The sequence below is a fragment of the Zonotrichia albicollis genome, chromosome 2 (assembly GCF_047830755.1).
Source record: "Zonotrichia albicollis isolate bZonAlb1 chromosome 2, bZonAlb1.hap1, whole genome shotgun sequence".
In the NCBI taxonomy this organism is placed as follows: Eukaryota; Metazoa; Chordata; class Aves; order Passeriformes; family Passerellidae; genus Zonotrichia; species Zonotrichia albicollis.
The window spans coordinates 48,038,961-48,057,388 of record NC_133820.1 but is presented as its reverse complement, the minus strand read 5'-3'; the positions used below and the strand labels follow the sequence as shown (position 1 = coordinate 48,057,388).

At 37.9% G+C, this 18,428-nt stretch overlaps 1 long non-coding RNA gene across 1 annotated transcript in view; it reads right to left on the bottom strand.

Annotated features, from left to right (window-relative positions):
• LOC102074345 (uncharacterized) overlaps nt 1-17,628 on the bottom strand; it is a 77,123-nt gene extending 59,495 nt beyond the window's left edge. The window contains exons 1-4 of the long non-coding RNA XR_003380017.2: nt 17,528-17,628; nt 9,111-9,153; nt 8,213-8,384; nt 1,834-1,933 (exon numbers count right to left, since the gene is read on the bottom strand). This is a non-coding gene — a long non-coding RNA (uncharacterized LOC102074345). The remainder of the gene's footprint in view (nt 1-1,833; nt 1,934-8,212; nt 8,385-9,110; nt 9,154-17,527) is intronic.
• Nucleotides 17,629-18,428: the final 800 nt, after the last annotated feature.

Genomic DNA, 18,428 nt, shown 5'->3' with positions numbered 1-18,428 from the left:
TCTTCTCATCTGAGGTGAGACTGATTCCCTTACACATTTCACAAGAAATTCTCCTAATTACTGAAATTCTTTTGCTCTGGTTTTCTTACTGGGTTTTTTTGGGTTTTTGTTTTTCAAGTCAGTTATCTGTATTTTGGGTATTGATTGGAAAACATTCCAGAAGTTTTTTAGTGGGCACATAGTTGCCCTCTCCCCCCCTGCTTTTATTGCTGCCTGAAATGTAAATGGCAAGAAACATGAGCCTGTCATATGGAACAAGACATCCCAGCCTATGTCTGCTCTTCACTCCTTATTATCTGGCATCCCACAGGCTGGAAGCCTTTCTTTATTCCAGTCTATTGAAGAAGATGCATCTTCATTATTATTTTGACATTTTATCTGCACTTTCCCCTAAAATCTCAAACTGACAAGTTCTTTCTGAATATAAAAATATTGCATATGCATATGCTTATTTTAACACATAGATTTCTTTAACTATTTCTTTTCTCTTTTCCTATTGTTTATTTTATAGGATTCATCCTACCTCATATTAGCAGGCAAGATACTTTTGTAAATTGTCTTTTCAGGTAAGAGAAGGAGATGACAGTTTTTTCCATGCAAGCACAGACTCCTGTTCAGCCCTCACTTATTCTGTATGGATTACAGGGAGAGCTGAGACAGCCAGCTCAGTCTACATGTCTGAATCTCAGACTGCTAATGTTAAATGCATCTCACTCTCTTCCTGGTAAAACTAATCTCAAAAACTGAAAAATCAACACTTTACTATTTTTTATGCTAAATTTTATCTCCACTGGTTTTTGGTTTTTTGTTTTTTTATTTTCTTCAGTGCAAGTCTAGGAATGCATATGGATAAGGATTCAATTTGGATGAGTTCTTTGCCTAAGCAGGAGCTTGGGTACTGTTCCAACAGAGCCACAAGTGCTTGTATAGCTGCAATAGGCTGAATATTGTCTCTTTAGCTGATGCTGATAGGGATCAAGAACACCACAGTCTGATTGATTGTTTTTAAAACCAGGCTGCAACCAAAAAAGTAAAGCAGAATAGTCTTCTCTCAGTGTTCCTATTAACAACACCTAATTCTAACCATCCTCAAAATAATCATCAAGGTTGAAACAGGAGTTTATGTTCCTTCTACACTTGACAGAGAGATACAGGTATCTCCATAGAACATGTTTCCAGCACTAGTCTTAGGAAGAGATTACATGGCCCTCATACACATTTGCTTTTCCACCTCAACTGCAGAAGGATGCAGTAGAGCTTCTTCAGACAAACTGTCGAATTTTTAAGTAGCTAAAGTTAGATAATACAAATTTTAGTTTATTTAACTAGCAGGCATAGTCCATCAGTTATACTTTAATTAAAAAATATTTACTTAAATCCCTTAGTGCAGCATCTCATAATCCATGTAGCTATTTTGGACAGACATTTGAGCAGCAACAAAAGAGAGTTCAGGCATCAAATGTGACTGAATGGATTCTGTGGCAAATAAACTCATAAAATGCCTTTCTACAATAAGCAACTTGAGACAGTGACACAGTCCTATGGTGTTCAGCATCACAGCAATGTCTCACTTATATTCAGTGAGTAAAATTGGGATATTTTCATATCAATACATTCAGCTTTAAAGTGAGAGTACATAAAAGAGCTGATGGTTGAAGCATGTTGCTCAACAATAATTTACCTCACACAGAATTATTGCAGTGTGGAATACTGCACAAAAATACCTAAGAAGTTGCTGCAGTTTCAAGAGACTGGAGAGAAATCCGCTCTTTTTGGGGAAATTGCGACATCTGCTGGTTTTTAACAACAAACCCAGAAACGCTTCATCATTACCGGTTTCAGAAGAGGCACACTGAGTGAGGGCACAGATGTGACTTTGGAGACACAAACGGTGGTGACAGCGCTGCAAGGCATCAAGGCAGGAGTTGAGGTTCTGGAAACAGAGTAAAATCATCAAGGGTTAAAAAAAATTTGACGATCGGCTTCACAAAAATGTTTCACAAAACATCACAGATCACTAGAGTCTGACAGAATTACTCTCAAGACTTCGGAAATCAATATTCAGAAAGAAAGTTTAAGTTCAATTTTCTGTCTTTCCTGTTGCTCTCCTACAATTGCACACATAAATATAATTTAACACTGCATTCGAAATATAAACTCTTCAGTTCTGCAGTGAGAAGAAAAACCTTGCAGGGAGAAGTAATATAAACCAACCCATTGTTAACAACTTTTGCTAGTAGATATTTACCAGTTAGAAAAACAATATCACAATGCACTAGGAGTGCTGGCCTGTTCTCAGGTGCCTGTTTTTAAATAAATGGTAAAAACCAGAACAATTGTGAATGCCATCTTTAAAGATATGTTACTTTCCACAAGCAAAGGACTATGAGTTTGACAGGCTCTGAATTGTTCTGCAGAACCCTATTCACAGCTAACACTTGCACATCTCCCAGCAACTGCTGCTTTATTTCAAACGTGCGTGGAGTGATCTATTCATAAACTGTGTGCACAACCATAATCATACACCACTTTTGAGCATTTACAATGAGAGATGGCTCATAAAGACAAGAGGAAGTTGTATTTTTAAGTATGGAAATTAACACTGGAAATAAAAGTTTACTCTTCCCCTTGAAGACCAAAAGTCTGGACCCATTCTTCTAAGCTTAGAATTAAACTTAAATAGAGTTCAGTGCTTTTTAAGTTGACCTCCAATTTGCTTTGTTATTGAAGTATAATATATCCAACATGGCAAAGAGGAGTCAGGTACAGTCGTGGTTGGAAGAAAATAGAGTATTTTCTAATCCATTCAGGGTATAATGAACAAAAGAAGTACGTTTGTCACTCTAGGCAATGTGCCTAGAGCTGGGGTCCTTAAGGAACAGAGGGTTTTGCAAAATCTGCTACTGTTTAACACACCTCAGCAGCACTGATTTCTAAACCAGGAAATTAACAGAAGGCTGAAAAGAATGAAATGTCTCCAATTGTATCCTTCAAGCACTACAATAAATTTGTCAGTGTATTCTTGACATAGACAAGATAAAACATAAAGTTGACAGTGACAGAGTGCCGCCACCTGAGACACCGAAACAGGGAGTTTTTCTGCCTTCTTGTCAGCAGCTTGTTTTAAAAAATCCCTACAACAGGATGAGAAAATGAGAAAGACTAGAGAAAAAAAACTTTTCAAAATGTCAGTACCCAGAATTACGCCCAGATGCTCAATAGAAAACCAGTCACTGAAAATGTGGAATTGGCATCATTGTATTTTGATGCACAGCAGAGAAACACTTCCAAGGCAGAACTGGAAAAGGACCAGCATCTGCTACCTGCTAATTAACACTTTAAACACAGCATTGCAGGTGGCTGAAACAGAACAATGCAAACCTGGAGCATACAGCATGCTGAGCCCCGCTCCACTGGGAGGGATCTTGCTCCCTCCCTCCTCACTGCAGAATCCATTCCAGAGCTGCCTGCAGTCTTTTGCATTTGTCTGCTTCTTCACTGCCTTGACAGCCAGTATTATAGTTATTTAGATGTTGTGTAACTGTATTACTTAATATTTGCACAGTGCTTTGAATATGTGAATTGCTATCCAGCTATTCAGTGTTATTATTTCCATTAGGATGAACCATAAAAGCATACTGAAAAAGACAGTGCTTAAGTCGAATAACCTCCTTTAAAAAGGAATAGCAAATCCATCAGGTCTTGTCAAGATGTTCCACTACCTAAATATTTGAAAATTGTACCTGCATTTGCATTACATATATACATACTTGGACATGCATATGATTTTATTTCAAAGATCAGTATACTGGCTTAACTAGTACTTTCGTTTATTACTATCAAAGAGAACATATAAAACCCTACACGGTGAATATAATAAAGATTTGGTTAAGTTAAAATTTAATAACATGTCTTAATGATAGTATTAAGAAAACCAACCTTGGAAATGAAATTAATTACATTCTTTGATGTTGCTCTGTCTCAACTCTGTACCTTGTACAGGTCAGATTAATTTTATCGATTCAGGGAAATAAGGCAGAAAGGTTGTACAAATGTAATTATACTATTAACATTTTAAAGACAAAAATTTTAATGTGTATACTGTAACCAAAGTAAAATTACTTTTCTAATTCCAGGACAACTGTTAAAAAGAGCCTTGCCTCTCAGTTTAAAACTAAGCATATGATAAATTGCATCAGTAGGACTACAATAGTATAGACTAATACTTTATGGCAGCTTGACTTGCTATATCAAGAATTCTGTGGGTTTGAAAAGCTGCATAGTCAATCAATTTAAAAAAACACTACAAACAACTGTTTTCTGGCCATATGGGCATAGATAATTCCAGTCCTCCCAGAGATTTATCTCAGAAATAAACACTAACTAGAATAAAGTTTCCTAATTACTGATTTCCTAATTAAAAGTAATTTTAATTAGAAAGAATTAGGATAGAATTAATTGAAAAGACATTACAAAGAAGACTAGTACTAGTTGTGGTGGGTATAGAAGCATCTATGTTTGCACAGAGAGTTTTTTATAATGAATGGGAAAAAAGAACAAACCTACTTGTCAGAAGCCAGTCCATTTCCCCTAGCTGTAGCTTTTAATTTAATGAGTTATCCTTCTCTTTAAAATGTATGCCTCATTTAAAAAGATTGATAGATTAATATTACTGAAATGATAACTTCAAAGAACATGTCACATCTGATGACAAGGTATGTTTTCTTTAAAGATGAAATCAAATGAAACATTTGCTTTTTAACACACAATCTGAGGGTCTCAGTTCACATTTGTTGGTTCAGAGGAAGTCTGGAAGTACCCATGGGTTGAGCATTCTAACAAACTGTCAGGCAAGCTAGAGATTGTGAAAAAAAGGTTGGGTTTCATTAGTATATAGTCCAAATTTTTTGGACTATAGGCTTAAAGATTAATCAATGTTTGAGAAAAAGGATTAATCTGAGACTCATGTTGATATCTCCATCCTGCTGAACCAGTCCCTAGAGCTCTGTTATGGCTGATAAAGGAAAATGGGCACTCTTAGAGATTATTTATCCCAATGTAGATTGCAAAATGAAATAGACAGACCTCCATATGGAGAGACTGGAATGAATAGGAAAATTATGAGACAAATAGATTCCACATTGGCTCCAATACTGTTAGTAGTAATTAATTGTCATGGTTGTGTGTCTAGAAGAGAAAACAAAATGTCTTGAACATTTCTGTGTTGCCTTCTTCTCACCACCTCAGTTAATAGAAAGAACAGTCTTAGAAGAGGAAAGGCAAGGACCTTAAATCCCTACAAGAGGCTGTCTTAATGGCTGCAGATTTATTCGGGAATAGAATCTGAAGTTTAACATCCCATCCCTGGTTCTCCCAGCTGCCCTTACTTAGCTACTTGGCATTTCCCTAGGCCAAGAACCCTTGGGAAACTGCCCTGGCTAAGGGAGGACATCCAGGAGAACAGAACGGCTTCTCCTCTTTCATCATTTTGAAAGAAAATAGGGGGAAAATTCCCCTAAATGTCAAAGCAAAAATAGTTTTTAAAAACCCACGCCCAAACACAAAAAATCAGCTCTGTAGTGAGCACAGTCTTCAGATTTGCTCCCCCAGCTTTGCCTCTGAAGCTTCCCTTCGTGAGACCAATGAGGTAGCTGATACATAAACATCATTGCTACCTCTGTCCTAGCATCCTTTCAGCCTCCATTTGGAACTTCTCTGCAGATTCTCCTTCTGTTATCTCTGTTTGTTAGATTTGTTCATCAAACACATCCAGAAGGAAAGGCAGAGTGAATCAAGCCTGTGCCATTATGAGGCTGTTTCCAGTCACCCTCTTCACTCAGTTTGTTAGCTCTGCTTTCTGGACCTCCCCATGTGTTTCTTCCCTAATCACTCTGTTGGCCTCTGGGTGTGGACTGGCTCTCACAAGTGATACCCATATTGTTGGACAAATGGGTATAATGGGGAAAACTCAAACCCTGGACCTGTAAACCTTCACATCACCTCCTACTTATTCCTGATTCTTATCTTCCTTTCAATAGCAGTGTAGATGTTGCAAATATTCAATGATGCTTCTCCATGCAGGGAGCTCTGAAGAGCTCATCCTTCCTTGCAGAGCCTTACACTTTTACTTCTAAATTAAATCCTTGACAGCCTTGCACATCTGCCAGAGGACCTCTGCACAACACAAAGCACATTGTGGTTCCTCCCATGGCTGAAGGTCACATCTCAATTGGTTAAGGAAGAGCATATATGTTCTTCCAGATGCTTTTCATACACAATTTAAATATGAGCTGAGGTAACCTCTGTCTTTTTTTTAGACTAAATAATCTGAAACAGCAATAAGCTGTTGAAATTCCAGTCATATCTTCTATCCAAGATATGACTGCGCTGTGCTCAGAAACACTGTCTGGGGACAGCCAAAAAGGACAAGTATGCTGCCGCTCTTCTGGCACCTCCAGGAAGACTAATGAATCCATCATGGGAAGGTCAGAAAAGGCAGCACCACATCACTTCCTAGTCACTGCCACAGGAACACAGGAATTATTTTAATCTCAAAATTTCTCCTTCAATTGAGTGAGCAGCTGCCTCTGGCAGCCATGCAAGAGAGGTTTGGGCTGAAATAATTTAGCAATGTGGAAGGATGGAGCAAAGCAAGTGGAGAGAGAGATGGAGGGGGAAGCTGCAGTATAAAGTATATAAAGTTACACAGTTTATTTCCTCCACACCCACGATGGGAGGAAGCTAGAAGGAACACCTTTGTTTCAGAGAGAGTTCCTCTGAGAACAGATAATCAGAGAAAGCTGTCATTTATCAAGTCACTCTGGCTGTCACTGTGCTGCTATTAAGTCTGACTCAGTTCCAGCATTTCTGCATCAAATGATATTAACACCAGCCCTGTGGAAATCATTGTTTCTCTGTTACATCAAAAAAGTATCAAATACATGTTATTCCTTTTTTTCTAAATAGTTTCTGCTATTTGGTTTAGAAGCAAGCAAGAAATAAAGGAAGCAGGAGGAAGACAGTTCTGAGAGCACTGAATTGCAAACACAAATGTTTGGTTTATGTAGGGTGGACAGGTATGAAGAAAAAGTGACATTTATGAAAAAGCACTGATGGTCAACTTGAAGATGCCCATTGCAGAGGGGTTGGACTGGATGATCTTGAAAGGTTCCCTCAAACCCAAGCCATGCAAGTATTTTGTGATCAGTCAGGTGGTTCTGAGGTAACCCTGAGGTGCACATTTTGCAATGCCCATTTTACTTTTAAGGCAAAATGAAGGAATGGTGTCCAATTACCCCTTTCTACAAACTGTCGCTAAGGAGAGTTGTACATCTGCTTTCAGAGTAGGGAAATATTCTCAATAGCAACATAATCTCCAACATCTTGGGGCTCAGTAAAGTGAAATGCATTTTTCACTAGGTAACAGTAGGATTGGAATAAATATACCCGTTTCTTCTCATCATGCCTGTGTGAGTTGAAGCATTAAACAGATTCCGCCTAGATTCCTGATCTGGAATGTATATTAAAACTGTTTAGATGTCATCAGTAACTAATATAAATTATAAGTCAATGATTGGCATAGGGAGCTTTAAAATCTTACTTCATAAAACAGATTATTGCAGCAATTAGCCTACAAACAAATTTTGTAGTGAAGAATCAGCCAGGTATTCTTCCAACTACGGAAAAGGTTAAGGTCCAAACAACATGATGAAGGGCTTTCTGTTGAGGCAGAGTCAAAGTTCAGCTTGTTGAATGACAGCTGTGCAAGCTGTTTTTACACCAGCTCTGCAGAGGAAAGTCGTAGACAAGTGCAATGCCAAAATTTGGAAAGTATGCAACAGCCAATCTCCTAGCTTTGTAGATTGCTCCTCCAAACATCTCACCAAGGTTATTGTTCCCCACTTATTTTCTGTTCTTATTGCTGCACCCTAGTACCTCTACTTCAACCTGTCTATGAACTACAAGAACCAGAGATCTTCAAATTCCAAGGTGCATCAGGAAGCTGCAATTGTGCAGTGATGCCTAGGACTTCTGCCAGTGCAAAAGAAATTGTATTCTCTTTGAGCAGCTGCTGAAGGAGAAATACAGCCCTTTATCACACAGAAATGCATTAACTCTCTCCTGGCTGCCCACTGCTTCACATTGTGTGAAGCATCATTAGTCTTGTCTTCTCAAAACACTCAGAAAGCAGCAAGAGTGAATTCCACAGTACCCAAAGGAGTTCTACAGACAAACATTTGGCCTGTTATTAGTGTAGATGGCATGGAACTTCACATCCCACTGGATACGTGGCTGTCAGTAGGTGTTAGCAGGGGAGCAGCTGCAGTCTCCTCTGGAGCTGGCACACCAGGTCCTCTCTGGGAGCCCAGAGTGCTCCTTTGCCTCTGAAAGAAATCATTTCACTTCTGTCAGATAGTTAGGATGATAAAATAATTCGGAATATTGTGGGTGTTTCACCACATATTTGGTTTGTGTGAGGTATTTCCATATAGAGGGAAAAAACATGGCTTATTATAGAATTTGTAAAGGAAGGTTATATAACCTTCCCACGAATCTAACAGTTCATTTTATCTATTTTCAAGCTTAAGAGAAATACTTTGTTCCTTATCATTCATGTCTCTCTATAAATTTGTCAGTGGGAATGTGACAGTGTCACTCACTCAAAGGCAGCACTATCCCAAGGAATATTTTGCAAATGTTACATCACAGGAAAAATAAGTACCTGACAAACCCCATCCTTAGAGAGGTCCCTTGCTGTGTAGAAGCAGAGACAGCTTCCAATGCAATCAGTTGTCTAAGGATTTTTCCAGAAATAAGTATCACAAAGCCCTGACAATATTTGGTGCTGTACAGCTGAGACCTAAGGTGTGGTCTGTGTCTAAAAATATTAAAGAACTTTGAGATAAAACTTGTGTTCAATACTTAAGGCTTCATAGTTCTGGAAAATCTTGAGCTCTATGGTATATTTTCCTATTTCATTTTGAATGTATGTAATTTATTTAAATAAAAATGCTTCTACTTAGTAAATGTGTGTATATACATACTAATATATATGCATATATATATATATAGGTATATATATATAGGGTGTGTTGGTACTGACTACTTACTTGCTGAGAATCCTTCCTCAGCACGTTATGATTTTAGCAGAGCCTGTGAAGGAAAGACAAAAAGATAGAGTGACAAAACCTCATGTCAAAGAATTTTCATTTGTAGGATGAAAGCACAGGGAGTAGATTATTATGAAGACTGGAAACAAAATTTAAAATAAAATAGAAAGAAACGGATGGGAAATTAGAATTTTTGGGCTAAATATGCTGTCACCTTTTCCTTAAAGGCTACCAGAAAAGTTCACAAGATGGATGGTTTATATTTCAGACAGTAATACCTTTTACAGTTTCTCCAAAACACATCTCTACCCCAAAGAGTACCTTTTCTCCCTCTATTATCCTAATATAAAACAAAATTGATTCTGACTGCAAGACTAGAAGATTACTGTAGTGAAAAACTCCAGTGACAGTAAAACTGCAACCTTTAAGTGCCTCAACATATTAGTAAACTCAACACTTTCATTTTCTTACAGATTTGAATTGGTCTCTTTGCTATTATTTGTGTTAAAAGAGCTTCATGTGCATTTTTCAAGGCAAAAACATGGGCACTGTTAGTCTGTAACACAAACATCAAAACAATAAAAGAGATTTCTGAAACAGCCAAGTGTCTGCTCAAGGAACTAGGAGATGAAGACCATAATCCAGGGTGCAGATGTTTCCTAATTCTGATAAAACTGTAATTTCCATGTTCCTTTCTCCTCTGGTGATCTTAGAGCATTTTTGAGGGGGGAGTGCCGTCCCCTTCTCCACATTTACACATCTAGCCTAGTCTAGGGCAATTTTGCAGAAAGCCCATCTGCCTGTTTCTAAGTAAATGCATATTTCCATGTCCCTTCATGATAATTTGGGGGTGGTGAGCAATATTCCCTATATCTTATCCCTGCCTACATTTCCAGTTACAACACAAGTATCCAGAAAGAGACAGCTGTCAGCATAGTTAAACTGCATGCAACAGTAGACTGGAAAGATACTTGAGGTATATTCCTTATTCCTGCCTCGAATTGCTCCTTTGTCCAGAATTAATTTATTAATTAATTTCCCAGATTATTTTCCAATTTTATTAATTTCCAATTAATAAAACTGGAAAATAATCTGGGGAGAGACTTCATAAACATTTTGGTTAAAAACCTTTAGCTTCACTGGCGTATTCAAACTTCAAGTAATGTTTGGCTTACACATTTGATAAGAACTTTAATGGAAAGACCTTTCACACAATGTGTTTGAGTAACAAACAGAGAAATGAAGCATTTACAGGGCAAACAATAATACATATTTTTCACTGTACTTACTGTATATTTAACATTTTCTGTCACTGTTTGTAAAACTCACAGTACCAGGGCTGTTTCAACAGTTGAACTTTACTCAATGACTTTGTCAACTTCATTGTCTTTCAGCATTAGTCAAATATTCTCAATTAATTTTAGAGTAATGGGAATTTTGGAAAGCAAAGATTGTGGTGAATATTTGATGAAGTAATGGTATGTCAACAGTCTGAGCATGGCTTGATTATGGAAATGAAATTTAGGCAGGGAATTAAACTATTAAAGCAGAAAATGTCTAATTAAATGGAAACCATGCATTGACTTCAATTATTCTTTACACAAGAATTATTTTTCAAGTTCTATTTAAGTAGTATTATACAGCAACATATAATTAAAAATCTAATACAACCTTCAAATTACAAAAGGTATTCCACTTTTAACAGGAAATAGCAGCCCACTTTCAACAGGAAAAAAACAACTTATGTGAATGATTTCTGCTAACTGAAACAAATATTTTCACTTTCAAAATGTATTTGATGTTTTAAGTTCAGCACACAGAATGCAGAACAGATTTCAAGGAAAAAAGTAAAAGCAATAAGAAAATGCATTCACAAGTGTATGAAGGATTTACATATCTTCTAGATAGTAGAGGAAATGCCCTCAGCTCCTGAATGTTTCATAAACATTAGCATGCATATTCTGTAAAGTTTATACCCAAAAGCTCATCATCTGCATCATCGAGTCATTTACTGAATGCCACTCTCCCAGTTAACACATTTTAATAATTCAGTCCCAAATCAGGAACAATTGGACAAGATTTGCATTTACAAAAGATCATGAATAGAAGAAAGTCAGTCTGCAGATAGCACAGGCACTGATGGCAATGCTTGCCAGCCCCTAATGTCAGGGACAGGCATGACAGATTGGTCACCTTATTTTCCAGGAGAAGATCATAGAATCATAGAATTTTAGAATCATAGAAGCCTAGAATGGTTTGGGTCAGAAGGGACTTTAAAGATCATCTCATTTCAACACCCCTGCCTAGGGTGGGGATACCCTTCACCAGAGCAGGTTGCTCAGAGCCCCATCCAGCCTGCCCAGCCAGGGATGGGGCATCCACAGCTTCTCTGGGCAATGTGGGCCGGTGCCTCACCACCCTCTGATGGATATACATGACATACAATGCACCCTCATATATTTAGGATGCTTTATCCTGATGCCCAGCTTTGTCCTCAAATGAGACAAACAATTCAAATATTCTATCAGCAGTCCTTGGGTCATTGTAATATCTCAGAGGCCCAATGACAGTGTAGGATGGTGGTGAGGCTGATTAAACAAAGAACAGAGACTGGTTCCCCATCTCATCCTCATAACTGAGTGTATGATCACTGAAAGAAAAACACAGGGATAGTTTATTTCGTTGGGAATAATCTTTCCAAGGAGAATGAACTTTTGTTCACAATTGATAAGTGATTTCAGATGTAAAAAACCCATTAAAAATGAAAATTAATTTTCTTCATTTTTAGATGAAAAAATGTGATGTTTTCAATTCAAAACCCTTTTTTTAAAATTCTGTTTTTGTTTTTATATGTAATTTGATTCCCAAGTAGAAAAATTGATTGCTTGAATATCAAAGCAAAAATTCTGTTAGAATTACATCTTTTTAGTCTACTTACAATCTAACAACCACAGAGTCCACTTAGACTAGCTGAAGATGGGAGACATAGGTAGTCAGCAATGCAGTTTCCTAGCAGTTTAAATTTTCCCAAGCTATTTCCAAACATGCACACGAGTGATTGAAAAGATCTTAAGAGTGAGACCTCTGACCACATCATGAAGATGTCTGACCCAAACCTGACATGTCTGAGGGACACCTCAGAAGATTTTGCTTGAAAATGTAATGCTTGCTGCAAAAAACTTTTATATTTTTAAGTTCAATTAATTTCTCATGGGTTGTTTGGTAATTTTATGCATGGTCCTAAACAGTCTGACAATACTATATTCTTGTTAAAACTATCTGGAACTCATCCCATGGCACACACAGAAACAAAAACTGATGGCAAATTCTTCTCAGAGCACCTGTAAAATCAGGAACATGAATAACTAAACATCAGAATAGCACAATTATTTTAAAAATTGTTCCAGCTGGTTAGTGTAATTACCCATGTCACCGCAAACCAATTTTTCCAGTGGTGTTTGCATCTCCAGATCAGCACTAAAGTGCTGAGTATAGCTAACACATTTGGGGCATCAGGGAATTTAAAGACTGAGAAAAGCTGTTGAGGAGAGAAAGTAATGGTGTTTAATACCAAATGAGATCAAAAGAAACCCATCAGTATGAAATGGGCTGTGTAGAATATCTCCCAGTATGGCAATTGCATTAATGAGCATGCAGTTTCATGAAGCCAAGTTGTTACAGACACTGGACTGTGATACTAATTACACCCCGTGAAATAGAAACAACTCAGAAATGTAGAAAAGCTGCTCTAAATCCTGCAGCCAGCTCACACGTAGATGCAGATTCACTAGGATGTTATTGGCGTGAGTTTTCTTGTTCCCCAGGTTCTGACACGGGAGAGTTAACATGCATGGATCGACAAGAAAAGGGGTCAGAGAAATACCTTTGCTAATATGGGGAAGAGTTCTTCAGCTTTAGAGCAGAAGGCCAGGTCAATAATGCATGATTCAGGACATCCTATGATGGTAAAAGGACCTGAACACAGGAAGTTCAGACCTAGGATTCAGCAAGATACAGGTAGGAACCACAATTCACTCTCTGCAAGCTGTAAGAGAGTTTCTGACTCTTAACACCTCTGTACATGGCCCAGCCAACATCTGCAAAACAAACCAAATCTATCCAAAACCAACTTCTGTGAGTGTAACACACTTCCAGCAGCACATGGGTGGAAGCTCTTACAGCTGCATGGTCCCAGCACAGCCAGACTCAGAGCTCTTCTTAGAGCACTAAGGAAAGATTATTTCCCTCAGACCCTTCTTTAGTGATGCTTTGAAGTCCTAATAGACTTTTGCTCCTACTCCTTAGAGACTCACATGTGGTTTCTGACACCTATAGGATGGAGTAATTGTTTTAAACTAAAAGAGGGTCAATTTAGATTAGATATGAGGAAGAGGTCTTTTATAATGAGGCCACTACGCATTATCCAGAGAATGCTGGATATCCCATCCCTGAAAACATTCAATGTCAAGTTGGACTGGGTCTTGAGTAGTTGAAGATATCTCTGCTCCTGTCGGGGAAGTTGAACTATGTGGTCCTTGAAGGTCCCATCCAACCCAAACATGATTCTATGGTTCTACATTGCTGCAGATCTGTTTTCAGCTGTTTGAGCTCAACAAGTACACAACATCACCAGCTGAACTAAAAAATATTCAGGACAAGGAGTCGAGACAGAGGAGATCAGGCAGAAAGAAGACAAGGATTTCTCTAGAATTACCCTGTCACAGTTCATTCTGACCTAAGGCCACAATTCTCTCCCTTTTTTGTCATTATATTAGTTTTGCTGGTTATTTTTGTAGAGCAAATTTCTTCCTTGTCCATTGAAATGATTGGCCAAGTATATGTAGTCTCTCAGTAGACTCCATCTCCATTCACTTCCCCTTTTTGGAAAGGAACACATCACCTGCCTTCTCTTTGCATTGGAACAAAAATGCTGTAGGAAAATGCAAAGGGAAAAGAGGACTCTTCTCTGGATAAATTACATCCTTAATATGACATATTAGATGTCATGTATATAATTGATGCCTCTAAAAGCTGTCCCTACATTTCAGTATTGTCTTGCTGTTGCCAAGGAGTCTTTTTGTAAATACTTGCTTTTGGAAAAATGTAGTGACAAAACACTTTCCAGGTTTCCATGACTGCTGCAGTGTTTAATTTATTTTGATTAATTTTGTGTTTACATCTGCTTTCAGTCTTTGAGAATCCACCTAGCCTATGCTGATCTCCAAAAAACTGATTGGGAATTTCATGTTACAGTCTTTGTCTAAATGAAAAAAAAAAAAAAAAAAAAGGGGGGGGGCGGCATTTGATTTTGTAATTCTTCCCCCTGAAAGACTTGTGAAGTACAGGATGTAACTATAGCAGATATGAATAAGAAACAGAGCTCCCAAGTCATCTATGTTGCACAGCTATTTCACTGGAATACGAGGAGCTTTTCCTTTCATTGTCTCATCATAGTTTGTTCCAGCTCTTGGCCGGTAGTATTTCCTGTAACCCTCATAACCCATATGAAGCACAGAAGAAAAGACACACAGTTTGAACCTCCATTCAGCAATACACAGAGTGCCCTTATTGCTAACAAAATTAAAACATGTGATTCAATTCCTTTGAACAACTTTCTCAATGTTATCTTCTCAATTCACGTCTTCCCTTTCATATTTGACATTTGACATCCTTTTAGTTGCAGATCTAATTTCAGCTACATGGCTAAAACACTGGGTGTGTCTTTTTAATCATCCTTAGTCATGAACCAGCTGAAAAGATTCCTGCAATGGGTGAACCACACAAAACTTACACCTGCAAAATTGCATGCTTATTGCAGATTTCCTCTCTGGTCAAGTGTGTGAGTACAAATCCATGTTAGTACATGTTGCCCCTGACAGCCACGTAGTTTGAAAGCTGCTTGAGATTTCCTAAGAGCATTTTCTTCAAGGGAAAATATAAAAAAGTAGAAGCAAAGAGAAGTCTGTTGTCTTCCTCTCCAGTCTGTTTTCAAAGGCAATGATACTCAACTATTCCTGCACTGAAGCATAGCAATGAGGAGACTTCTCCCATCTGGCCTCAGCTGATTCAGACACAACTTTCGGTCTTCCGGCTTTTCACCCCAGTTCATTACATGAGGAGAAGAAGTTGTGCATGTTGCTAACTTTCCAGTCTGATTTTTGTGTGAATTTTGGACAAGGATCTGCCTAGGCTTTAAAATTGGCTGAAAAAGCCCATTCTCCTGTGAAGAGAAGAAGCTTTTGCCCCTTCATTTTTACAATGACTTTTGGGGACATCCAGAAGGAATCAATTCACTGATTTTTATAAAATTTAACACATTCCAAAATTTCCAAAATTTTTGCTGTTTTAAATAAAAGCACATTTGAAAGGCAAAATATGCGTAGTTGCAGTGATTCCTGGTTTTCCTCTTTACTACTTCTGGGTTTCTTCCTTTACTGCTGTGTCTCCTCCATTTCCTATGTCCCTCTGTTTAAATATGAAGTTAAATAGTTTCCAGATGCAATTTTACTGCTCCCTTACCCACATAATGAAAACTAAAAGACACTGTAGAATCCCTGTTGAGACACCACCATCAATAAGTTTGGCAAATAACTGCGATAAAGTTGTTTTATTGCTCTGCTGATTTAAAAAGCAAGTCACGGAGAACTGAATGACGTGCAATAATGGTTTAATAGTAACAGATTCACTTTGGGGGTGTCATGATATGTCTTGAGAACTTTTGTTTAAAATATTCATAAAAACACATAGGATACAGTTTGGCAAGTGAAATCTTTCCTAGGCTATAAAGTCTGTGGATTAATCCAGTTATATTTGTGTGATAAACAAGGCAGCTGAGAAAAATCACACCATGTTTATTCCTAAAGCCAAATACTTATACAAATTTACTTCCATTTTCTTTAACCTTTCAATAAAGTCAGTTTGCACCTTTTTGATTTGTAATAACAGGATTTAAAAAAACCTTACAGATTTTGCATTTCATGTTGAAGCTAATTTGATGCTTCTGTCAGAGATTATTTACACCTAGAAGTCAGAGTAAAATGACAGACTCTGGGAGGCTATAAAAAGGAGTTTATCTTTCTAATCCTAAATTTTGAATGCAGTAAAAGTTTAAGATTCAAAGTCACCTATGTGAATCTGTCTAACAAATTGTTAGTCTCTCTCATAGTTTTTTTCCATGAGGACTTTACTCCTCCCTTTAAACAAAATAGAAAAGAATTTGGGTTTTATGGTTCAGACACACTATATTTTTACTGAAGCTTACCTTGGACCAGGTAATGCTTTTGGAAACAGAGTATGAACCAATATGGATGGAAAACATTAATTTCTGTATGCAAAATTTTTCATGTAAATTCCATATTTCTGCATGTATTCTTAGAATGGTAACAGGTACACCTGATCAGTGTAAATGAGGTAAGAACTCAGGTCAGGGAGTAAACCAGTTCCCTTCAAAACCACACAGTACATCAGGATTTACATAGATGAAGAAGATTATATTGGGCAAGTAATTTTCAAAACCAGGGAGAGTAAGAATGACCTAAACACGAGACTTGAAAAGGAAAATAAAAAGAAAAAATTTAGTAGAAATTAGCAACCTAAAACCATTTGGTAACAGCTTCAGCCTTCCTAACATCCCCATCTGTGTGCACAAGGAAGGGCAGAGGAAGCCAGTTACCTGCCCACAGCTCCTCCTCAGGAAGGCTGCTCTCTACACCTGCACTCCAGACCTGTTGCCTTGCAAAGTTCTGTCCCAGCCAGGACACGGCAGCCCCTTGGCCTCCAGCTTCACTGATACAACAGCACATAACCTGAAAAGTCCCTTCTCCTGGTTCTTCAATTTCCTTTCTTCCACACTCAGCCCAGTCCCAGGTCACTGCAGCTGCTGAGCTATTCCTTATTCTCCAGATGAACACCAGCTCTTGCTGTATGGCACCAGCTGGATTCTCCCTTAACAGGACCATGTGACAGCATCCACTTGTTTTGCGGTGCAAGTTCAATCAGCACTGGCTTGACCCAAGGTGAAACTTGTAGCAAAAGCCTGTAGCTGCTGTCAGAGGAGAAGTGTTTCTGTTATGTCAATGATGCTTTTGCTCCTTGCTTTCAGGAAGGATAAAAAAAAAAAAAAAACCTTTCTCTTCAGTCTGAAACCCCTCATTTCAGCAGCTTTTCCTTCCCTTTTGCTATTGCACTCAAAAATGCTCATTTTTTTAAAGAAAGGACTACTTTTCCTTGGAAACACATTCCTAGCCTCCCCAAACCCTCCTGATTTTCTCATTTGCAGTCATTTGAATTAAATTAGCCACCGCTAAAGGAATCTTTCAACATCTGGCATTTAAGAAGAATAGCATAGCAGGAGACAGAAAACAGTTTTAAAATTTCTTTTAGAGTAGAAAACTCTGGTCTTTGAAAGAAGCGCTTACCATGTTGAAGATCAGATGAGCTCTCAGCTTCCAGTAGATATAGAAAAGTCTATATCCTTTTCACTGGGATTATAGAGACCTGTCTTAAAATCTAAATGCTGCCATGGAAACTGTCTACATTCTTTTACTCAGTGGGAAAAGTATTCTGCAAAAATTTCTGTTCCAAACATATTTTTATTCTATCTCAACCCATTGAGGCTGTAAAATGGAATGGGCACAGCTCCTTGAGATGGTCATGAGGAGTTGCAGTACCAGGATGCAATCTGCTTAGGCCACCTCCCGTACTGAGATAGGGAGATACATGCATTTGATGACATCATTTTGCATATAGTTGTCTGTATGAATAAATCACTAACAAATGATGTAATGAGAGAAACAGGATGACGTGGTTTGTAATAAATTGCAAAATTTGTATGTTGGGCCATACCAGGTGGAGATTTCCCAATTAGACCATTAAACATGTTTCTCCTAATAGCCCCAAGTCAGACCACAGCATAACATAGGTGAATAGATCAGAGAAGATCACCTTCTCATTTCTCATGCATCGAGGTCTGTGAAATTAGAAGAAATAGCATAGTGCAATAGATAAAGAAGCCATTAATAGTCCACAAGAGAGAAACTCACATTGCTGAGTGGACAGTTTGGCAAAAATATTCTTTTCCATCTCTAATTCCTGGGAGCCTGTGGAAAAAGCTATTGACTAGATAGAGATGAAGCATGAGTAATTTCATTATGTCACAATTTTATGCTTAGCATCTGGAGATTACTCTGTCTCCAAAGTAAGAAACTCATATATGACTACAATGAACAAAGAATCTGATTCCCATCTTCATTAAATTATGTCTTCATTGCTATAATTTCAGTCTATTTTTTCTCCTAATATTCAGTCATACTAAAATCA